This window comes from Panthera tigris, chromosome E3, assembly GCF_018350195.1.
Source record: "Panthera tigris isolate Pti1 chromosome E3, P.tigris_Pti1_mat1.1, whole genome shotgun sequence".
NCBI classification, from domain to species: Eukaryota; Metazoa; Chordata; class Mammalia; order Carnivora; family Felidae; genus Panthera; species Panthera tigris.
The window spans coordinates 41,029,340-41,054,224 of NC_056675.1; the positions used below are offsets into that span (position 1 = coordinate 41,029,340).

Consider the following 24,885-nt stretch of genomic DNA (forward strand, 5'->3'; position numbering starts at 1 on the left):
TCATGTACTTTCCTTATCTTTTCTCTCTTATTCTCTATCTTTTAAAGAACTTTCCAGGGTGGGGGCTTGGCTGGCTCAGTTCGAAGAACATCTGACTCTTGATTTCAGGATCATGTGTTCGAGCCCCACAATGGGTGCAAAGATTACTTAAACAAAAAGCTGAGGAAAAAAAGTAACTTTCTGGAATATATTCTTTTTTTTAATGTTTATTTTTGAGAAAGGGAGGGGGGAGTGGGGGGGTAGAGAGAGAGAGGGAGGGAGGGAGGGAGGGAGGGAGGTAGAGGGAGGGAGGGAGGGAGGGAGGGAGGGAGGCAGAGAGAGAGAGAGAGAGAGAGAGAGAGAGAGAACATGAGTGGGGGAGGGGCAGAGAGAGAAGGAGATACAGAATCCAAAGCAGGCTCCAGGCTCTAAGCTGTCAGCACAGAGCCAGACGGGGGCTCGAACTCACTAACCGCAAGATCATGACCAGAGTCGAAGACAGATGGTTAACCGACTGAGGCACCCTGGCGCCCCTCTGGATTTATTCTTGACTTGACCTTCTAACCTTTCAACTGGATGCTTTTATTTCATTTTTAATTTCTGAGGATATGTTTTAGTTCTCTTAATGCGATGTCTTCTTTAACCGGATATAAATCAAGTTTTATTTTCCAAGTTTTCTTCTGCTCTCTGCATTGACTCTCTTCCCTTCAAGCGCCTTCTACTCTTCCTTCTTTTTTGTTTTTGGTTATGATCTCTCCCTTTCTCGTTGGAGTCTTTCGTCAATTATCTGAGGTCCTTGATAGTGTAAACGTTAGTAAGTAGCCACTTTATAGTTAAAAGTGACCACTTAAAAGTTGATTAAAAGCTTAATGTGGTCTGCATGGTGGGCTCACTGACAACAGGCCTTCCAGCAGGTACTCCTGGCAGCAACCTGGCTCCTGTGTTGTTGGCTGCTCCGGGACTGGACACTTTGGAGGCAGGACCCTGGGAGGGCGTGTCAACATGATGAGAGAGCTGTGCGTGGCCAATGTGGTGAGCCAATCTCTCTGCGCACACATTAATTGTGGCAGAGAGTGGGCTGCAAAGCAGTGAGCTGTCGTGGTGTGTGAGAGGGCCAGGCGCAGGTGGCTGGACATGAGGGGAGCCACTAGGACTTAAGGCTGTTGCCTGCCTGCAACCAGCAAGAAAACAGGGATCTCGGCCCCACGACCGCAAGGGGAACTGAATTCTGCCAAACGCCTAATGAGTGTGGAGGAAACTCTGAGCTCCAGGTAGAAAAAGGCCAGGAGAGATCCTGGACAGAAGAGATGTGGGAGTGTCCCTGGCAGAGGGCACAGCCAATGCAAAGGGCCTGAGTAAAGAGGTGTGCCTGTGGTATGGAGGGACTCTCCAGGAGGCCGGGTGGCTGGAGCAGAACAGGTGAGAGGGTTGGCAGTAGGAAGTGAAAACCCTAAGCACAGGCATTACATGATTAGGCTAAAGAGTGTCTGGTCGCCTGTTGAGAAGCGGCTGGAGGGTGGGCTGGTGGCAGTGACAGCATGAGGAGTGCTCCCCCACACACAGAGACATGGTGGTTCATGTCAGGGAGTTAGCAGAGGAGACCTGAGACATGGTGGGATTCTGGATGTGTGCTGATGTGTGGCCAACAGGGTTTCCTGATGGACCAGATGTGAAAGAGGGATGGCCTGCATCCCCAGAGGGCGGGACTGCTGTTAACGGAGATCGTGGCACTCAAACCTTCGGCCACTGCGTTTGAGAGGCCTATCCGATATCCGAGTGTGAGCCCGGAGTTCAGGAGCAGGCCGGGCTTGAGGGCACACAGGACACCTTTAAAGTGAGTCCGGAGTGAGTGCAGAGGAAGGGGTGGGAGGCCGTGGGCCTGGGCCCTTGGTCCCTGGTGAGGATGGAGCACCCAGGCCAGTGAGAGGACGAACCGAGTGCCAGGCGGAGGCGGAGGCGGAGGCACGATGGGCCGCGCAGGCCCCGTGCGCGAGGGCGAGGAGCACAGGCGGGCTGTAACAGCAAGGGTGTCGTCATGAGGCAGAGCCTGCGCGGACAGCCCTGTGGCCTTCCACACACCTAATTTAGAACCAGGGTGGCTCTGTCGACAGCCTCACTTTCTGAACATTTTTAATGCCTACTGCTACTTTATTTTCAGAAAGGCTATGACAGTATTCTTTTAGACGTGTGTTTTTGGTTTTCTTTAATTGTGGTAAAGTGTACGTAATCAAAGTTCCCCGCCTTAAGCGTTTCTAGAAGCGCAGTTCAGTGGCAGGAGGCGCATCCCCGCTGCGTGGGACCACGACCGCCGCCCATCCGCACAGCTCTCCCACGGCCCCAAGCGGAAGCTCTGTGCCCACCCCTCCCCTGCCCCTGGGGACCACCGTCTCCTTCTGTCCCCAGGGGCACCCGCACCGTCTTCCCGTGACAGGCGTTATGTCACGGACCACGGCGTCCTCGAGGTCCATCCGCGTCCGAGCGCGTGTCGGAATCTCCTCCCCTTTAAGGTACAGGGCTAGTCCGCTGCGTGGACAGACCACATTCTACCCATCCGCCGATGGGCCCATGAGCTCCTCCCGCCTTTTGGCTGCTGTGAATAGTGCTGCAGTGAGCGTGGGTGTGGAAATATTTAAACTGTACAAGCAGTGTAATTACAACACAGTGGTATTAAGCTACCTGGGTAAATACTATCACACGACTTCTCCAAGTCGTCTCCTTTACATCCTCTTTACATCTTCTACGTGTAAAACGGTAGTGGTCTCTGCCCACTTCCAATCCTCCCCCCACAGCTATTTGAAGTGCTCTGAATTGAGACCTCTCTGCTGAGACTGGCTGTTTCCCTTTCTTGGGAAACCGCTTCCTACTGCTCCTGTAACAAATTACCACAAGCTCTGTAACTTAAAACAACAGAAACTTATTCTCCTACAGTTCTGAAGTCTGAAATGAGGACAGAACTGACCTCAGTGGCAGTGCTGAGGTGGCAGTGCTGACTCCTGGGCGCTCCAGGGGCAGCCCGTTCCCCCATTCCCTGGTCCCCCAGCTGCCGGCCTTCCGTGGCTTGTGGCGGGAAACTCCAGTCTCGGCTTCGGTCACCACATCACCACCTCCTCTTCTACACTCAAATCCCCCTCTGCCTCCCTCTCAGAAGGGCCCTTGCAATCACACGTAGGGGCCATCAAGAAAACCCCATCTCAAGACCTTTAATTTATATATTTTTTAAGTTTATTTATTTTGAGAGAGAACATCCCAAGCAGGCTCTGCACTGCCAGCACAGAGCCCAAGGTGGGGTTCAAACTCACAAACTGTGAGATCATGACCTGAGCCGAAACCAAGAGTCAGATACTTAACCAACTGAGCTGCCCAGGTGCCCTAAGACCCTTAATTTAAATACATCAGCCAAGTCCCTTTTGTCATATAAGGTTGTATTCACGGGTTCTAGGAAGTGGAACCTGCAACTTTTGGGGGGGCCATTATTAGCCTACCACACCCACCTTACATTTTTTTTTAAATAACCGTTTTATTGAGATACGACTTCCATCCTACTGTTTTGATTTTTTTAATGTTTATTTATTTTTGAGACAGAGAGACAGAGCATGAACAGGGGAGGGTCAGAGAAAGAGGGAGACACAGAATCTGAAACAGGCTCCAGGCTCTGAGCTGTCAGCACAGAGCCCGACGCGGGGCTTGAACTCACGGACCACAAGACCATGACCTGAGCCAAAGTCGGATGCTTAACCGACTGAGCCACCCAGGCGCCCATCCTACTGTTTTAAATCAAATAACTCTATTTAGAACAAACTCAACATATCTAATGCTGGCTTTAAACCTTTAATGTCACCCCTTTCTGCGGGCCGCTGACGTGCTCAAATTGTTCACATTAATCAGTGGTTTTGAGCACAATTCTCAAAGAACTTCTACAGTAAGATACATGTAGGATTTTAGTTCAGGCTTTGATGAACGTCAGTCATGTTAACTTTAACTTGATGTCATCAATGTGTACCTTTTCTTCGGGCTAAACTTCAGGTGGAGAATTTTATTTTTCTAAACATGTTTCTGAGAATATAATGGAATAAGTGGAAAAATGATTCATTCTTTAAAAGAACCTTTAGAAACATATCTGTTGTATTACTAAATCCTGTTGCATTTTATAGATACAGTGCATCTAAAACAATGAGAAAAAACCTGGGGTTTCAGTCACTTTGCTCACTGCTACACCCCGCAGGCGAGAGTAGCCTCTGGCCCACAACAGGTGCTCAATGAACATTCACTCAGGGAAAAGAGGGATCCACCACCACAACGAGGAGCTGGAAGCAACAGCAGGAAGCTGGTCAAGAGACTCATTGGTTTATCACTACGGCGGGACTGACTGTGGCCATAAGAACATCTGCTTCTCCTGGAATGGGCGGCTGTCCAGAGTCAACTTTCATGTTTCCCTTTTATGGGGACAGACCCCCACCTCCCCAATGGGGAACCCAAAGCCCTCCTGGGCCCCACGCTCTGCCTCAAGGGAAGGCCTGTCTCTCCTCTGGAAGAAAAGGGACCCCAGAGCTGCCCGGCAGGACAGCCTGCCTAAGATGCCAATCACAAAATCGCAGACTCATAACGGTACCTCCCCGCCCAGAGACGAGGCAGTGCTGAATGCCTGCAGTAGGGCCCAGCACAGTTGTCACGACTATAATCAGGACATGGCACAAACACTCGCTCTGTGTTCTGGGAAGGTACACACAACCACAGAAAAGAACTGGGAAGACACACACACATCTCAGGGCTCTCTAGCAGGCAGGGGAACACGCCTGGGAACATGGCAGAGCCTCTCAAGGGAGTGTGCCTATTTTACTAGGTAAGAACAGACACAGCTACGTAGGTACGTGAGACAGATAAGACTCACTACCGTACAGTACCTAACCACCCACAGCCCCAACTCGGACCCCCGTGAGTGTGCCGGGCGTTTACAACCCGACGTGTTGGATGAAATGGGTGAGGCCTAGAAGCCACACTGCTCTGCATCTCCCTCGGGTCTTCCAACAGAGCGTTTCTCCCTGCGGGAGACCCAGTACGGGGGCCCACAGTGCAGCCACCTGACTGGGGATGACGCCCCTCAGATCTCATTCCCAACACCGGACCAGATGAGAGCGATTCCTGTGTAGCTTGGGGGTAGTCTGTGTTTTAGTTTTTTTGAGATTCGGTTTAAACCTAGAAGTGACAGTTCCTAGATTGGAACAGTGTCTAGGATCCAAAGTTGAGAGGACCGAAACATTCCAGAAACTCTAAAACGCTCAGCATGAAATCTTGGAGCCTCAGACCACGACTGCTAAATAAAGTAAACTGTAGAACCGACCTCAAGTCTAAGGGATAGTTTGAGTAATTATCAAGAGATCATTCAACAGTGGAGAAAACGTTTAAGTCCATACAAAAAGAACATTCTTTGAGTTCTCATCGTGTTCAACATCATGGTATTTTTCTCAGCCTTCATCTTCTGCACACAGCTCTTTAAAAGCAGACTGTTAAACCAAAACAAAGTCACTATTTATTGCTTATTTAATGATATAGATCAATGGCCTATTTCTGAAACTTATAAAATAACACAATAGAAAAGAACTCTACGGGAACTTGTAACATTTTTTAGATTTTTCTCCCTCAGATTTTAGAGCGTGCCTGAGCTGATCCCCCAATCACAGGTGAAGGAATGGAGGCTGAAGGCCAGTCAGCAGCACAGGATGACACAGAAATACTTGTTCATTAACACTTTAGAGGAACATCAAATACCGTCACAAGAAACATGCAAATTGAAGCAGTCAGTGGTCATCGTTTCTCCTGTATCACACTGGCAGTACATTCCTAGAGGGCAATTTGGTCACAAAAAATAAATTCTTAAAATCTGTATTGTTCCCCCAGCAATTCCATTTTTAAGACTTTAACCTAAGGAAATAATAAAGATTGTGCTGGAAGATTCAGCTACACGAAAGCCTATAATGTTGAAAAGTGAAAATATAACATACCAAAGACAGAGAATTAATCAAATTCCAGCACATTCGTTCATATGATGGAAAACTACCCACTAAAATCATGTTGTGGAAGTAGATATATGTTCACGAGATGCTGACAATATACTGATTTGGAGGAGGTTAAAACTCTAAGTTAATTATGACTCTGGTTTTGTCCATCAGTCATATAAATAATAATTTAAGAGTCTAGAAGTTTAAAGATTCACAGTGCTAAGTTTTTGTTTTCTCATTTATCTGCACGTTTTTGTTTAAACGAACATTATTTGCCTTTTTTTTTCTTTTCTTTTCAAGTTTCTTGTTACTGTTTTAAAGGCAATAACAACCGGGGCACCTGGGTGGCTCAGTCGGTCAAGCATCCGACTTTGGCTCAAGTAGCGATCTCACAGTTTGTGGGTTCAAGCCCTGGATCAGGCTCTGTGCTGACAGCTCAGAGCCTGGAGCCTGCTTCTGATTCTGTGTCTCCCTCTCTCTCTGCCCCTCCCCTGCTCGTGCTCTGTCTCTCTCTCTCAAAAATAAACATTAAAAAAAAAAATTTAAGGCATGTATGAACCAATGAGAACAGGTTCTTGATTCACCATCACAAATGCTAAGATTCCTCCTGCTAGGAAGTTCTTTGGTAAAAGAGAAAGCCAAATGCTCTCTAGGTGCTGATTAAGCCTCACTAACTGGTATGTCTGGTGAAATGCATAAGGCAGTTCCTTGAAGGGGGTTCTTAAAAATGAAATCACTAAGAAGAAAGTGTCTGGGACTTTGTGGCCTTTCCTCAGCAGCCAGAGTGAACCACACTGAGAAGGAAGAACTCTCACAAAAGGGCTTTTTGTTTCCCACAGCAAAAAAATCCAGCCTTGTTTCTCCAGGGTTCTAGTAAAGTAAACCAGCACACCCCATGCTGGAAAGACAGGGCACTGTGTAAACAAGTAGGGGGAGGGCAGCAAGGAGCGGGTGGGGAGGGCAGACACTTGCACAGGTCACACTCCAAACCACACCCAACAAGAGAGACCGTCCACCTGTCCCGTTCTCCAGAGAGCCACCCAGGAAAGCAGGCTCTTGCCCACAAGGGGTCACTCACAGGCACTGCCCTTGACACCCAAGCACAGATGCAAAACACCTTCTGGTCACACCTCTGTGCCTTCTAGCAGCTCAGCAAAAAAAAAAAAAAAAAAAAAAAAAAAAACAACCTCAGCTCTGCTTCTGATCCAGAAGCAGAAATCCATGAAAGCATCCAAACGCCTCCAGTGTGACCGAGCTGAGTGGAAGGGATAGCAGCTCCTGAGCACAGCCCAGGACAGCCTTCTGGAGAATTATCAAAGGCTCCAGAATGAAAGGGGAAAAAATTTCTTTAATTCACAGCCTGTGCACCACACCAATCCTGTCCCCCTAGTTTCTCCCCCTTCACACCGACTGGGCCCGAGCCAGACAGGGGACAGGGCCCCGCAGGGCACCCTCCACAGAGATAGCTCTCACCAACTATCTTTCCGGCCTCCTCAGAGCTGTTCATCAATCAAGCCCCCAGGTCTGAGGTTACAGTCCTCACCCAGAACACAGTGTTCAATAAGACCCACACAAGAGAGGCACCCACACCCGCTCCAAGTTCAAGTGCTCCCGCCTGCTCCGGGAGGCCGGCTTTTCCGTCACCGCTGCATATTTCTCAGCCTCACAGAGGGGAGCTTCCGCCGCACTCCTCCTGCTCCTGCCCCCAGAGAGTAGGACTGAAACTGTGGCACAGCTGGGCCCCTTAGTCTGTAGCTCCTTGGTCAATTCTGTGTGCGGCCACAACTCCAGAGGGGACACTGCAGCACTGCCTGGGGACGCGCTAGGGCTGCAGACTCTCCAGCCCCAGCCAGGCCTTGCTGACAAGGGATGGGGATGCAGAGGGAGGGGGTCAGGCCCAGTCCCGGATGACTCTGGGGGATGAGACAGGGGACAGGGCTAAAAAAGAGCCAAAGATCCTTTTCACATTTGTAACTTCCATTTGTTTACATTTGTAACTTCCATCACCATCCCCAAAGCCCCCCCAAGACACAGACTGGAGAGAGTATCGACCCACTTCAAACAGCAGCGTCACACAGGGGGCTCCAACTGCAGACTGTGAACTGGAACCCAGGTTCCCCGTTCTCTAAGCACACGAGTCAGAACTACACGCCTGATCACCAATCACTCAAAGAACGTGTCACTACATGGTAGGAAGAGGAATGGGGCCTGCGTGGGGGGAGCCCGGGGTGCGCCTGCTCAACAGCAAGACGACAGCAGGACGACAGCGCGGCTCAGGGCAGAGCACTCCAGCCTGGCTGCTGCGCCAGTCCTGGCTCACGTTAGGGTTCATGTACACGAAACCAATTCGCGGCAGAAACCAAGCAGTGTCAGCTATGAGGGAGTATTTCATTACTATTTCAGGTATTCTGTCACTTGCCTACATGCGGGCCTGTAAATTAACGAGCAGCACTTTACGGGGGGCTGGGGGGACACGCAGAGAGAGAGATTCATCCCAAGTGAGAGAACACTCCCACTGCCAACAGAAACTGGGGAAGATTTCATGTCCTGTGGTGTACATTTCTGGAACCTTTGTTTTTTTTTTAATAATGGACAAATGAGTATGACTTTAGCTATGAGGAATATCAGCCCAAGTTTTCCCCATCCATTCTTTTTTTTTTTAATTTTTTTTTTAATTTTTTTTTTAATTTTTTTTTTAATTTTTTTTTTAATGTTTATTTATTTTTTTTTTTAAATTTTTTTTTTTCAACGTTTTTTTATTTATTTTTGGGACAGAGAGAGACAGAGCATGAACGGGGGAGGGGCAGAGAGAGAGGGAGACACAGAATCGGAAACAGGCTCCAGGCTCCGAGCCATCGGCCCGGAGCCTGACGCGGGGCTCGAACTCACGGACCGCGAGATCGTGACCTGGCTGAAGTCGGAGGCTTAACCGACTGCGCCACCCAGGCGCCCCTAATGTTTATTTATTTTTGAGACAAAGAGACAGAGCATGAACGGGGGAGGGTCAGAGAGAGAGGGAGACACAGAATCGGAAGCAAGCTCCAGGCTCTGAGCTGTCAGCACAGAACCCGACGCGGGGCTCGAACTCACAGACTGTGAGATCATGACCTGAGCCGAAGTAGGACGTTTAACCGACTGAGCCACCCAGGCGCCCCTTTAATGTTTATTTGAGAGAGAGAGAGAGAGAGAGAGCGAGCAGGGGAGGGGCAGAGAGACAGAGGGAGACATAGCACTGAGCCTGACACGGGGCTTGAACTCACAAACCCACAAGATCATGGCCTGAGCTGAAGTCAGACACTTAACTGACTGAGTCACCCAGGCGCCCCTGTCTTCCTCCATTCTAAAGGAGGCTGGATAAGGAAGAAGGTGGGTGGGTGTGGATAGAGTGCCTGTTCTCACCTTTTTATGCCCTGCCTCACCTCACAGTCCCCAACTGTGCCATCAAGGACACAAGGGAGCCTCCCTCCCCATCAACAGACTTCTCCTGATGTGGCTGGTCTCAGGCTCTGACATGTCCAGAGGCAGCACACCACCTTTTCAGAAGGCAGTCTTTCTTGACATAAAAGATAAAAAAAAGTCTCAGGGTACTTGGTGGCTCAGTTGGTTAAGTGTCCGACTTCGGCTCAGGTCACGATCTCAAGTTCACGAGTTTCAGCCATACGTTGGGCTCTCTACTGTCAGAGCAGAGCCCGCTTTGGATCTTCTGTTCCCTTCTCTCTCTACCCCTCCCCTGCTTGTGTCCCCCACCCCCCTCAAAAATAAACAATTTTCAAAAAGATAAAAGCGTCTGGGGAGCCTGGGTTGGCTCACTCGGTTGAGTTTCCAATTCTCGATTTCGGCTCAAGTCATGATCTCACAGTTCATGGGTTTGAGCCCCGTGTCAGGCTCTGCACTTACAGCACGGAGCCTGCTTGGGATTCTCTCTCTCCCTCTCTTTCTATTCCCCTCCCTTGCTCAAGCTCGCTCTCTCTCTCTAAAATAAATACTAAATAAAAAGACTGTGATAATAATTAAAAAAAAGATTAAAAAGCCTCACTGTATCTTCTGAAAGTCTCTGTGAGGAAGGCACATGTCTGACCTCAGAGGTAACAGGCAGGAGTCTGGGGGCAAGGCAAGGTGCTCTCTTCCAGCAGAAAAATTCTTTGGGAAATTAAGATTGCCACCCAGGCCTACAGAGAACAGGAAGGAGGAGGACACTGCCTTGGTCCCCCTCGTGTGGTAAGCAGTTTCACACACCCCCCCCCCCCCCCGGTGGCATCCACCTCAAGCGTTTTAAGCCACTTACTCAGTCTTCAACACAATGAAAAGAAACACAGAAACTTGTGGTCCAAAAACATTCTAAGCACTTTCCAATTTTGGAAACTATCTACAAGTTCACCAGGTCATGTAATATATAATCTACTAATAACATAAGATAAAAATGTATAACACATAGCCAAGTAAATACACCATGTTTTTACAGCATGCTTACTTTTAGGAAATGAAATACTGAAAATGCTACTCACACCTACAGAAACAGGAACACAAGATTCCTAAGAGGTAGGATAAATACTTTTCACACAAAAATTAAATAGAAATCAACAAAAGGGGGAAAAAAATAAGGAGTGATCTGTTCAAAGGGTCCTAAATAACCAGACATTGCAAAGACAAACACACAAAAACCACAGACAAGAAATAGAGCCTCCCTTTGTTTTTTTTTAATGTTTATTTTCAAAAGAGAGAGAGAGAGAGAGAAAGCACACAAGCGAGCGAGCATAGGGGGAGCAGAAAGAGGGGGACAGAGGATCTGAAGTGGACTCCTGCTGAAAGCAGACAGCATGATGCGGGGCTCAAACTCACAAACCATTAGATCATGACCTGAGCCGAAGTCAGACACTTAACTGACTGAGCCACCCAGGTGCCCCAAATCTCCTTTTAAAAGTTAGAAAGTACTGGGGCACCTAGGTGGCTCAGTGGATTGAGCACCCGACTTCAGTTCAGGTCAAGATCTCAAAGTTCAAGAGTTCGAGCCCTGCATCTGTCCCTCTCTCTCTCTCCACCCCTCTCCCACGTGCACCCTTGCGTTCTCTCTCTAAAATAAATAAAACATTAAAAGAAAAAGTAAAGTATTTACTCTTCCTACCCCAATTCAAACAGCCCCCAAACCATTAACTCCCAGGAGGCAGGAAACGTGTTTCCTAATTTCTTTTGGCAACTCCCATAAAAAGCCAGCCCAGAGCTTAGTGCCCAGTCGGCAATCAGCAACACCGACACATGGTGTCAGTAACCCCAAGCCACCCCAGGGCCTAGTTCTGGAGTCACAAGCCACAAATACACATGCAGTGTTTTAAAGTTCCCCTAGGATGTCCAAAAGGGAATTAAAGTCCAGAGAACACGGCTTTGCACACAGTGAGCCCTTGATCAGGCAGACTTCTTTAAAGAGCACTCCCCAAGGGGTGCCTGCCTGGCTCGAGCAGAAGAGTGAGCAACTCTTGATCTCGGGGTTGTGAGTTCAAACCCCACGTTGGGTGTAGAGATTGTTAAAAACTAATAATAATAAAGAAACCTTTAAAAAAGTGTGTGTGCGCGCGCACGCGCGCGCGCACACACACGCACACACACGCACACACACGCACATATATATATAATAAACTAACATCACTCCCCAAATGTCAGGAAGGGTTTAAGTGCTATACCTGCCTGGTTCATTGCTCACAACCACCTGTGAATCAGGTTCCCCTAGGGTCCTCATTTAAATTTTTTTTTTAACGTTTATTTATTTTTGAGACAGAGACAGAGCATGAACAGGGGAGGGTCAGAGAGAGGGAGACACAGAATCTGAAGCAGGCTCCAGGCTCTGAGCTGTCAGCACAGAGCCCGACGCGGGACTAGAACTCACGGACCGCGAGATCATGACCTGAGCCGAAGTCGGCCGCTCAACCGACTGAGCCACCCAGGCGTCCCGGGTCCTCATTTAGAGAGAGGCCTACAGCAGCTGAGCAACATGGGAGGGCCCCCTTGCCTATCTTAAAATAATTACGGCCCCCTGCCCCTCAGCCTTCCTTCCCCCTGTCATTCCCTGCATGCCCTACACCTCCTGCTGGACCCTGTCGATGGTGTTTTCCCAAGGTGTCCAGTGGGGTCTCCGGATGGCACCAGTGGTCACTGCCGGCTGGTTTCCAACACCACTCTCCACTTCTCCCTTGCCGACAGACTTCAATCCTTCTTTAATTCATCTGACTCAGTAATAAACAGCCAGGAGCACTGCTCCATGCCAGGCCTGCCAGGCACCTTCGTGGCACGTGGGTGGGAATGGAGACAGAGATGACAGATAGGAGAATAAGTAAAATATGGAATCTGTAGACAACACTAAGCTAGGGAGAACAGTAAAATGGGGAAAGGGGAAGTGGCAGTGTTGGAGGCAAGGGGGGGTCCCAGCAGGGAAGGCTGACTGTAGCCAGGTCAAGAGAGCAAAGCTGACTGGTCTAACCACTGATGCCCACACTCCTCAAACTCAAGGTGAATGCTGCATCCCTGACAGCTCTCTTGGCAATGTTGCTGCTGCTACAGGCCCAGGGACAGCACTTGGGGAGGCACTGTTCAAGCCAACTGCAATGCCTCCAATCCCCCGACCCCCATGCAGTGCAGGGACCTGGCTGGAAAGCACCTGTGAACTGGCATGGCTAATGAAGGGGTGGGGGGCCGGTGGACCCAGGAAACCGCAGGGGAGTTTCTTAAACAGAGACAGAGAGACGGGGTCCTCTTTCTACCCCGGGACACTGGCAGCTGCAGCCACGACCATGAAGAGAGTGGCCAGCATGCTGAGTGGAACAGGCAGGGTCGGATGTGAACGATGTTGTCAGAAGTCACGTACCTACAGCTCGTCCTGTGTGAGGGGACTGTGCTGGGGTCCCGACTGCTCTCCCCCATCCACTCCTGTCCTCTCCTAACTGGGCCCTCTCTCTAAACAATAGATCCTATCACCTACCCCTCTCTCAGAGACTACAGGCCCGAATTCCCCAGCAGGTGCCGAGGTCCCTGCCTCTCCACCCCTCCAGCTCTGTGCCCTCTTTCCTCCCACACAGGCCTCTCCCCACTGCACCTACACCTGGGACCCTCCTTCCTCTGCCACCCTTTGCTTCACTAATTCTACTCAGCTTCAGAACGTCAGCTTAAGAGTTACCTCAAAAAAAAGAAAAAGGAAAAAAAAGAAAGGGACTCCCCTGAGGGAAACTCCTAACTAGGTCGGGCTCCCTGTTACACAACCTTAAATAATCTCTGCTTTTCTTTCACAGCACCTGGCAGTGCTGGCAGTTACCGAAAGGACAGGAAGCATGCTGCTCTGGCGTATCATCTGTCCCCAGCACCTATGACACTGGCTGGCACGAGGAAGATACTCAATAAACACCACCATGCACATCTGCTGAGTGAAACAAAGCCCAGATCTGACTCTAAGGCCCCAACGACACCACTGTGCTTCCCTGAACGTACGCGACATCTCGCTGAGGGTCGGCAAAGACCTCACATAGACACAGGAGTGCCACTGCCAGCGTGGCATCGGCCATAGCACCTCACTCCTCAAAGAACAGCCCCCACACACTCCACTCCCTAGCACATCAAGTGTGACGACTTGGGGCCACGCTGGCCCCTGCAAACCGAATAGGGGGAGGAGACGCAGGCAGCAGGCAGCTTCTCAACTCACAGTTTCAGGGACTTCACTCATTCATTCGTTTTATTTATTTATGTATTTATGTATTTATTTGAGAGACAGACAGAGACAGAGACAGAGAGGGAAGGAGGGAATGAGTAGGGAAGGGACAGGGCGGGGCAGGGGGAAATCCCAAGCAGGCTCCACACTGTCAGCAGCTCAGAGCCCGACACGGGGCTCAAACCCATGGACCTCACAATCATGACCTGAGCCGAAATCAAGAGTCAGATCCCTAACCGCCTAACCGACTTGAGTCCCCCAGGAGACCCTCAGGGACTACATTTTAGACCAGTAACAGGAAACTTTTGCTGAATCAGACGAGGGATTTCCCACAACACAGCCAAGGACGCTCTGCCTCCTTCCTCTACTATGCCACAGAAAAGCTCTAAAATGCTAAGAAAGCCTTACTACACTTCTTCCAAATACCTCCAATTCCAAAGCCCAAGACAATAACCTCAATCTTCCCAGCACAAAAATTAGGTCTTGCTAGAAGCTGTGACAACTAATCTGTACAGCCAGAGGCATACAGGCATTACTCCTGGTGGAGAAAACAAACAATAAATACCTAGTACATCCATGTGATGGAATATTCTAGAGTTACAAAAACCTCATTTCATGCATGTGGACTTTGTCAAAATGTGAAAACTTACACACACACACACACACATACACACACACACACAAAATGCAAGATAAGGAAACCCAAACCAAGCCATTTGTTGGCACAGATTTCCCACAGACAATAATCAGGGGAGAAGGGACAGGGGCAGCAGTCTGTGTCCCGGCACTGTCCCCTAGCTGTGGGACACTAGTAAGTCCTGCTCCACCCACAACACGGACAATAGTGAGGCCAGGGAGACAAGCACTGAGCCAGCTTTGACAGGCGCACATGCAGGATGTCGAGGAGAGAAATGGCCTTAAATAGAGTTCAATGGAATGAAAACCCGGGTTTCTCTCCACTCCCTCCTGGAAGTCCACTGGAAAAACACTGCTCCAGAGGAGAGACGCTGACCTTCTGGAAGATGCACGGGGATGGATAAGTGGGCACTCACTTAGAGCAAAGAACACAGTAACATAATGGCCACAGAGAGGATGCCAGATGACCAAGCAAAGTGCAGGAAGTAGAAAGGGCATCACGTGTCGTACCTGACAAGAAAAGCCCGGGTGAATGTCTGACATGGAACCTCAGGCAGGATACGGACTCAGGACAGACGAGCAGAGGTGCTCCAAAAGTAGACACCAGGCTGGAGGTGAGGAGACAAGCCCCAGCATGAGAAGAGGGGCCAGGACACAACAATGGAAGTCCAAGAGTTCATGCTGACTGGTGAGATCCCCAGCAGACAGGCTAGCAAGAACTACTGATGGGTACATGGAAAACAGAACACGTGAAAATGTAAACTAATGGGGTGCCTGGGTGGCTCAGTCGGTTAAATGTCTGACTCTTGGTTTCAGCTCAGGTCATGATCTCGAGGTTCGTGGGATCGAGCTCCACATCAGGCTGTGGGCAGACAGTGTGGAACCTGCTTGGGATTTTCTCTGTCTCTCTCTCTCTCTCTCTCTCTCTCTCTCTCTCTCTGCCCCTCCCCTGGTCATGCTCACTCTCTGTCTCTCTCAAAATAAAAAACCATTAAAAAACAATGTAAAGTGATTCCAGGTGAAGCTGAAGTTTGCATTAGGCAGGAAATGTATTCCTGGCACACCACATGGGGCAGTTGTGGAAATTATCTGCAATTAAAACAAACACAAAAGGTCTATTCAATCCGCATTAGGATTCACTACATTGAAGAACAGAGGAGACAGAAGGGAAATATGCGGGTGTACCTTCCCCAAGAGAAACACAACAGCAACTATCTAAACCTGGGGGACAGAACCCGAGAAGGAAAAAGCCAGGAGTCCAGGATCGGGAAAGGCAAGGAGACCACAGCTACCTCCTGTTGTGCAGCGTGCAGTACCCCATTTGACTTTTCAAACTACACATGATAAAAATTAACATTAAACTGAAATATAACATTAAAACAAGTACCAGAAACGAGCACAGCAAGCAGAAGTTACAGAGCAGCAAAGGTGGGCCAAGGTGCACGTGGACTTCCCTCTCCGAGTCCTGGCTTCACCTCTGCTTTTCTACCAAACAGAAAGCAGTGAGGGCAGAGGGCAGCCCTGAGGCCTCCTGAGGGGTCAGCAGAGTGGGCCCCAAGTAAACATTTGTGAAATTAATGTCGGAGTAAATACAGAGTGAGGAAGAGTGATGTTCAAATGGAACTGGGTCTTTAAAGAGACGCAAACTCTCTCCTTCACCTCTTCCATTGGCAGCGAAGGTGGAGGGTGCAGACGTGGCCAAGATTAAAGTGTGAGACCTTCGAGGCAAGAAGGGGGAGGAGGAGGTGCTTAGGCAGGCAGCCGAAGACTTAAAGGTGGAGCTGTCCCAGCCTCGCGTGGCCAAACTGACAGGCGGCGCGGCCTCCAAGCTCTCCACGATCCGGGTCGTTTGCAAATCCATCACCTGCATTCTCACCGTCATCAACCAGACTCAGAAGGAGAACCTCAGGAAATTCCACACGGGTGAGAAGTACGAACCCCTGATCTGCGGCGCAAGAAGACACGAGGAAAACCCGAAGACCAAGCAGCAGCAGCAGCGGACAGAGCAGCTGCACCTGCTGCGGCAGTACTTGGACAAGGCCTGAGCGCTGGCTTCAAGAGAACACAGGGGCGCCCGGGTGGCTCAGTCGGTCGAGCAACCGACGTCGGCTCAGGCCATGATCTCATGGTCCGTGAGTTCGAGCCCCGCGTCAGGCTCTGTGCTGACAGCTCAGAGCCGGGAGCCTGCTTCGGATTCTGTGTCTCCCTCTCTCTGGCCCCCCCCCCCCCACCACTCATGCTCTGTCTCTCCCTCAGAAATGAATAAACAGTAAAAAAAAAAAAATTTTTTAAAAAGAGAACACAAACTGGAAAAATGAAAATATAAAATAAATAGATGCAAACATTTCAAAAGTCTCAAGATCAGCAGCTCTCTGGCCGTGAACCCAGGACAAGGAGCAGCAGCATCACCAGGAACTGGTTGGAAACACATCTCGGGGTGCCTGGGTGGCTCAGTCTGTTGAGCAACCAACTTCAGCTCAGGTCATGACCTCACACTCGTGAGTTCAAGCCCCACACCTGGAGCCTGTTTCCAATTCTGTCTCTCTCTCTCTCTCTCTCTCTCTCTCTGTCCTTCTCCCACCGGTTCTCTCTCTCTAGTAAATAAACATTTTTTTTTTAAGTTGAATAAAATTTATGTGCCCATCTTTAGGAAAAAAAACAAAAAACAAAAGAAAACATTTCTTACCAGATCCCACTTAGACAAGGCAAACCAGACACCCTGGGCTGGATGCAGAAGCTTTCACAGGATCTCTGGTGATCCTGATGTGTGCAAGCATGTGACATCAGGCAACAAGTCTGTCACTTCAGCAGTTAAGACACCTGTTCTCAAAGAGTGTTCAGGGGTCCTAGGGACCATGACTGTCCTGGGTGCTCTGCAAGACCAAATGAGGTTCATGACACTCCAAGACCTTCTCTGCTTTCTTCTCTCTCACTCTCACGAGTGCACAGCAGGGTTTTCTGCAGGCCACATGACACATAGACTGCTCACAGAAGCAGACAGAAGAATCTAGTTCTCTTCAATTAAGCCAGACATTTAAGGGACTTGCAAAAATGTAAAACAATGCCACTCCTCTCACTATTTTAGGAAGCATTTTTCATTAAAAATGTCATTGATGGAGGGGGGGGCGCCTGGGTGGCTCAGTCGGTTAAGCGTCCGACTTCAGCTCAGGTCATGATCTCATGGCTTGTGAGTTCAAGCCCCACATCAGGCTCTGCGCTGATGGCTCGGAGCCGGGAGCCTGCTTTGGATTCTGTGTCTCCCTCTCTCTCTGCCCCTCCCTCGCTCACACGCTGTCTCTTCCTCTCTCTCAAAAATAAATAAACATTTAAAAAAATTTTTATTTTTTTTAATTTTTTTTTTTTTTACATTTATTTATTTTTGAGACAGAGAGAGAGCATGAACGGGGAAGGGTCAGAGAGAGAGGGAGACACAGAATCTGAAACAGGCTCCAGGCTCTGAGCTGTCAGCACAGAGCCCAATGCAGGGCTCGAACTCACGGACTGTGAGACCATGACCTGAGCCGAAGTCGGTCGCCCAACCGACTGAGCCACCCAGGCGCCCCCCAAATTTTCTCTTAATCAAAAAAAAAAAAAAAAAACATGTCATGGACGGGACACCTGGTGACTCAGTTGATTAAGCATCTGGCTTCAGCTCAGGTCATGATCTCATGGTTTGCAAGTTCCAGCCTGGCATCAGGCTCTGTGCTGACAGCTCGGAGCTTGGAGCCTGCTTCAGATTCTGTGTCTTCCTCTCTCTGCTCCTCTCCTGCTCACACTCTCTCTCTCAAAAATGAATAAATGTTTAAAAAAAATTTTTTTTTAGGGGTGCCTAGGTGGCTCTGTCAGTTGAGCATCCAACTTCGGCTCAGGTCATGATCTCACGGTTCGTGAGTTCGAGCCCCACGTCGGGCTCTCTGCTGACAGCTCGGAGCCTGGAGCCTGCTTCGGATTCTGTGTCCCCCCCACCCCTCTCTCTCCATCCCACCCCTGCTTGTGCTCTCTCTCTTTCAAAAATGAATAAACATTAAAAAAAATCTTCTTTAATAAAAAAAATATTTTTTTAATTAAAAAAAATGTCATTGATGTTGGGGTGCTTAGGTGGCTCACTTGGTTAAGTGTCTGAGTCTTAATTTCAGCTCAGGTCATGACCTCACAGTAGTGAGATCAAGCCCCATGTCAAGCTCTGCACTAAGCATGAAGCCTGCTTAAGATTTCCTCTCTCGGGGCACTTGGGTGGCTCAGTCGTTTGAGCATCTGACTTCAGCTCAGGTCATGATCTCACTGATGTTGAGTTCCAGCCCTGCGTCGGGCTCTGTGCTGACAGCTCAAAGCCTGCAGCCTGTTTCAGATTCTGTGCCTCCCTCTCTCTCTGCCCCTCCCTGACTCATGCTCTGTCTCTCTGTCTCTCTCTCTCTCTCTCTCTCTGTCAAAAATAAATAAACATTAAAACAAATTAAAAAAAAAAAAAGATTTTCTCTCTCCCTCCTTCCCTCTGCCCCTCCCCTGTGTGCCCTCTCAAAAACAAATTGTCATTAATGTTAACATGTAATGGATTAATATTTAATTTTTTTTTAATGTTTATTCATTTTGAGAGAGAGAGGGAGATCACAACGTGCAGTGTCTAAGACAAAGAGTTTATGAACCAGCAGTCCAGGGCTTTAACAAGCCCAGCAAGGACTGACCATCACTAAAAGGTCACAGTACATAGTTAACCATATGGTTAACACATTTGTGGCATAAGCACAACCCAAACCACAAATCCAGTTTTACTGTACTTTGTTGATACCTAAATCCACAACAAAATGACCTCGGGACTTCTACGTGCAACACCCCATCAGAGACACCTCATTCTCTGCAACAGCATCTAACTGAACATTTTCACACCCAGACAAAATGCAAAGCAGAAAATACATAAAGTTACCCTGCAACAGGAAATTAATTTTTAGACACCCTAAGTATTTCAAAGCTACTTTCACGTATTTATTCAAACATGGATTTATCCATTTGAATAATGGGAGGGAGGGAAAAAGAGAGCTCTTTATAAATTTCGTTCTGAGGGAATCTGTACACTGGACAAGATATTTACATCTCTTGGGGAAGCACCATCCCTTCATAAATAAGGTTTCAACGTACAGCTATTGTTAATTTCCCATTTCAACCCCTGTGTCAAAGGAAAGGGTCCTTTCATACCTTGTGTAACTGTCAATCAATAAATGCTACCTTGGCTGTGAAGTTAATAACAAGTAAAACCTGTGTGCGTGTGTAACATTCCTTTTATTTTTTTATTTTTATTTTTTTTTAAATTTTTTTAACGTTTTATTTATTTTTGAGACAGAGAGAGACAGAGCATGAACGGGGGAGGGGCAGAGAGAGAGGGAGACACAGAATCGGAAGCAGGCTCCAGGCTCTGAGCCGTCAGCCCAGAGCCTGATGCGGGGCTCGAACTCACAGACCGCGAGATCATGACCTGAGCCGAAGTCGGACGCTTAACCGACTGAGCCACCCAGGTGCCCCTAACATTCCTTTTAAAACATGTTTGAGAACAAAGGGTTTCAGGGTTATATCGGGTATTGGTAAAGGACACACAATCTAACGTACAGTACAAGATGAAGTACAGGTTATCCTCAATGAACTTCCCATATGGTACTTTTCCTTTTTATTTTGAAGTGAACCCACTGTAAAGTTCAAAGAAGAACACAAAGAACATCTGTATATCCCTCCTCTATATTCAATTATTAATGTCCTTCCACATTTGCTTTGTATCTCTTTCTACACACCTGCACTTTAATTGTGGAACTATTAAAAATAAGCTGCAGAGGGGCACCTGGCTGGCTCAGTCAGTAGAGCATGCAACTCTTGATCTCCGGGTCTTGAGTTCAAGCCCCACGTTGGGTATAGAGATTACTTAAAAACAAAATCATTAAATCTTTAAAAAATTGTATTAAGGTACAGACATCACGATGCCTCCCTAAACCCTTTCAGCGTGTATTTCCTAAGAACAAGGACCGTCCTCCTACTATTGTAATACCATTATGACCACTGATCCCAAGTTCATCTATATTCAAATTTTCCGAGTCGTCCCAATAATGGCCTTCACACTTGTTTTGTTTCCTTTTAAACCAGTTTCTAATCAAGAACCAGTCACGAGTTGTTACAATTCTCTCACCTCCTCAATCTAGCTGGGCCCCCACCCTTCTTATGACACTGATATTTTCAAGTGTCCAGGCAACTGTAGAATGCCCTACATTCTGGGCTATCTGGTTACTCCTCATTACTTGACTCAGGTTAAGCATTTTTGGCAAGAATGTGGACACACACATCCCCGCCCCCACCACTGTATCCCCTCAAGGGGCAATGTAATCTCCATTACTGGGAAGTCAGAGTTTGATCACCTGGTCAAGGTAGAGTCTGACATATTTCTCCAAATGTAAGGACTTTTCTCTTTACCTTTGGAATCAATCATCTGTGGAATGACACTTCAGACTGTTTTTGGCAACCACTGATGATCCTCACTTGAATCAATAATTACCTTGGTCATCACAAAACACTGATTCCCCCCACAAAAAAACAAACAACAACAACAACAACAACAAAACACTGATTCTCTAAATCTGTCACTTTCTCCTTCAAAGGCCATTTGTAAGGAACTACGCACCTCCTTTGGAGTGTGACTAGGACTGGTTGTTACTCACTGTATGCCACAGACTTTTTAAATTCGATGTATCTGTTATCATCATTACTCTTTTCTGACACTCCCAATGTCCCAGATTTGCCCACTGGGAACCCATTGAAGCTGCTCCATTATTGACACGTCCCTATCAATTTTTGAACACTTCCTTGCTTTCTGGTACAAGATAATCCAGGCTCGCATTGAATTTTGCCTGCCCCAAACCTGAAGTAAGTCACTTCTCCGAGGGCCCCTGAGTGCTTTAGTAGGAAATGGTGTTTGTAACCGGTATCTGGGGGGCTAAGTGTCCTCACTGCTACTGGAGTGTCACTGTTCCTAAACTTTCAGAAGACAGAGCTAGGAATTGTTTTTTAAATCACGTATTCATACCGATACCCTCAATTTAAATCTCAAGACAACAGGCTCTCCCTCACCTTTCCTACAACATATTTTTTTTATTTTATTTTTTATTTTATTTTAGAGAGAGGGAGAGAGAGAACATGAGTGGGGGGACAGGGCAGAGGGAGAGAGAATCAAGAGTCAGAGGCTCAACCGACTGAGCCACAGGTGCCCCTCCATAAAATGTTTTTACCTCCTTCCTCCCAGAGAACCCTGGTTCCCAGAAGCAGTACACTTGTTTGCTCTGACATACAGTCAAAGAGATTTCAGAACTTCTATGCTGATCTATCAACAACAAACCTACTTTGTATTAAGTTTCTTTGTAGTTTTTTTTTCTTTTAAATACAACCCACTAAAGGAATACAGAGTACTGTGTTCATGACCTGTGAATTAATCTTTCTTACGTGGTTATATTAGTAATTCAACTCACTTTCGGTTTCCTTTGCTCCTATGTGTATTCAGTTTGGTTTATATCATTGTCTTAATTTGTTTTCTTAATATGTAGAATATATGGATGGCTCAAAACTCAAAAATATATAAAAAGGCAGACTCAAACAAGTTTCACTCCCACCCATATATACCTTACAACCTGTCCCCACCCACTTAAGTTTTTTAAATTGCTTTCTCATCTATCCTTCCTAGATTTCTTTTTGCAAAAAGAAACAAATATATACATTTTATTTCCTCTTCTAATTTTGCATTCTTTCTTTCCAACCTCCCCCCCCCCCCCCCACCACCACCACCCTGACCTCCTTATAGTCAGATCTTGCTGGCCTAGGCCTGTCCTGGGGCCTGTGAATACAAAAACCTACTTTACCAACTGAGCCACCCAGGCGCCCGCCCCTCTTGCTTGCTTTCTTAAAGTTTATTTTTTGTAATCTCTACACCCAACGTGGGCTCAAACTCATGATCCCGAGATCAAGAGTCACACGCTCTTCCGACTGGGCCGGCCAGACACCCTGAGGTTTGGTTTCTTATTCTGTTTGTCGATTCCCCTTCCTCTGAGCTAAAGTCATTCACTTAGGGTTTTGCATCTCAGATCCCTCATCTTATTTTTCCTTTTTTTTTTTTAAATTGTGGTAAATTAACCTTTTTTTTTTTTTAAGTTTATTTTTATTTATTTTGAGAAAGATACAGAGAGCAAGTAGAGGAAGGGCAGAGAGAGAAGGAGACAGAATCCCACGCAGGCTCTGCGTTGCCAGCGTAGAGCACAGTGTGGGGCTTGACCCCATGAGCTGGGAGTTCATGAGCTGAGCTGAAATCAAGAGTTGGATGCCTAACGGAGGCATCCTTGTTGTGGTAAATTAACTATTTTTAAGTATACAGTTCTATGCCATTAAGTACATTTACGTTGTTATACAACCATCACCGTTATCCATCTCTGGGACTTTTCCAACTTCCCCAACTCAAACTCTCCCCATTAAACACTAACTCCCCTCCAGCCCCATTCTCCTTTCCAGCTATGTGGTCTGACTCCTCTAGGAGCCACCTAGCAGGGGAATCACATAATAACCATTCTTTCTCACCACAAATTATGCATTCTACTTTGTACTTTCTTTCCACTTACTGCATGTCGGACATCACTCCCTACCAGTTTGTAGTAATGTCCCCCCCTCATCTCTGCAGCTGCACAGCTCTGTTTCCTGAACAAACCTCAGTTCACTCTTCCTGGACGGACATTTCAGTTGTTTCCATATTTTACTCACAGGTAATGCTGCGATGAATACTGTGTGCACCTGATATTTTTATCTGTGGAGGTACATCCTCGGGGTAAATTACTAGAAGTGGGACTGTTAAGGCAAAAGGGTCAGTACGTCTGCAGATCCTGCAAATTCCCCTTGATAAGGGCTGTGCCACTTTGCACCCTCCCAGCAATATGAGAGCATGCCTATTTCCCAACAGCCTCACCAACAGAATGTGTTCAAGCTTTGACATTTTTGCCAACAGGATGAGTGAGAAATGCTATCTAAGTGATTTTAATTTGCATTTATCTGTCTCATCATGAGTGAAGCTCAGTATGTTTTCATATGTTTCCAGACCATTTGTGTATCTTTTTCTGTGGGATGTCTTCACATCTCTTCTCCATTTTTCTACCAGGTTGTCTTTTTTTTCCCTCTTTGGCTTTCAAGAGTTTTTACATCAGTCTTTTATCTTGTGTTTTTAAAAAAACTTACTGAGACCCCTACTGGAGAACATAGTGGGGCCAAAGAGGTGTGTTAGGCTGGCTATGCTCTCTCATCTTCTAGATGAAAACCTGAGGTTCCTCCACAGATATGATCAGGGAGACCAGGGACTGGACCCCACACTTAGCCCATAAACATGATCAGTGCTCTGAGGAGAACCAGAAACTGGCTATGCTCTGCTCAGACCTCACTCGAAACTCACAGCCTTCTACCATCCCTCGTCTGTATTTCAAGTTAAAAAACATTCTCTCAGGTCATGATCTCACGGTTCGTTGAGTTCAAGCCCTGCATCGGGCTCTCTGCTGTCAGTGCAGAACCCACTCTGGATCCTCTGTCCCTCTCTCTCTCTCTGCCCCTCCCCAGTACACAGTCTCCCTCTCTCTCAAAAATCAATAAACGTTTTAAAAAATTTCTCTCACTGGCTGAACTTTTTAAAATGTACTTTAGCAGGCTTTCAAAGGAAACACTAATGTCTCTAGTCCATGTGGACTTTTAATTCCTTTCATTATGGATAATCTATTAGTAAAATTTAAATTACATTTAACTTTTAAAAATATGACTACTCAAGAGTGCCAGACTGGATCAGTCAGTAGAGCATGCAACTTTTGATCTCAGGGTTGTTAAGTTTGTGTCCCACGTTAGGTGGGTATTTTTACTTAAAAATAAAATCTATTGAAGAATATATATATATATACATATATATATATATATATATATGTATACACACACACACACACACACACACACACACACACACATATATTCAGTTAATGAGTCACTGGCAGGCAGCTTAATCAAACTGTTTACAAAACACCCCTAGGTTGCTCAAGACGGTAAAATGCTAAGCACATTGTTTTGTTACTGACCCAATGATTTAGGGCAATAATGGTCCTTAAAGTGCTGAACAATTCCTCCTGTCTGAACATATAAACCACCTACCTATAAACAAACTTAGGCAACCGGTACCACACATCAATCATAATCTGAGCTGGTTAAAGAGAAGTGAGAACAGATTATGTGAAATGAAAAAGAACAATGAATCATTAAAGCCTCTGATACAACAGCATAAATTCCCAATCCCATGGAACTCTAGCTCAAAACAGGGATCTTAACAGACAAGCTCACTTTTGACTACAGCAGGATTATTTAGCTTTCAGCACAGAAGGCTGTAAAACTTCTGTAAACTTTTTTTTTAATTATCCAACAGAAGAAAAAGTAAAATAGATCATTTAACAAACTAGAATTCCAGGAGCTGTATATTCTTAAATCCTTCTGAAGGCATGGGTCTTTAAAAAATTAGCTAGATCATAACCAGAGTAATACCAACTTGCTTAAAAC

At 47.1% G+C, this 24,885-nt stretch overlaps 1 protein-coding gene and 1 pseudogene across 1 annotated transcript in view; one reads left to right on the plus strand and one right to left on the minus strand.

The window, feature by feature from the left end:
• Window positions 1-24,885, minus strand: part of RAB11FIP3 (RAB11 family interacting protein 3) — an 87,792-nt gene that overhangs the window by 52,440 nt on the left and 10,467 nt on the right. The gene's annotated exons all lie outside the window — the stretch shown is intronic.
• LOC102951617 lies at window positions 15,472-16,368 on the plus strand (annotated as a pseudogene).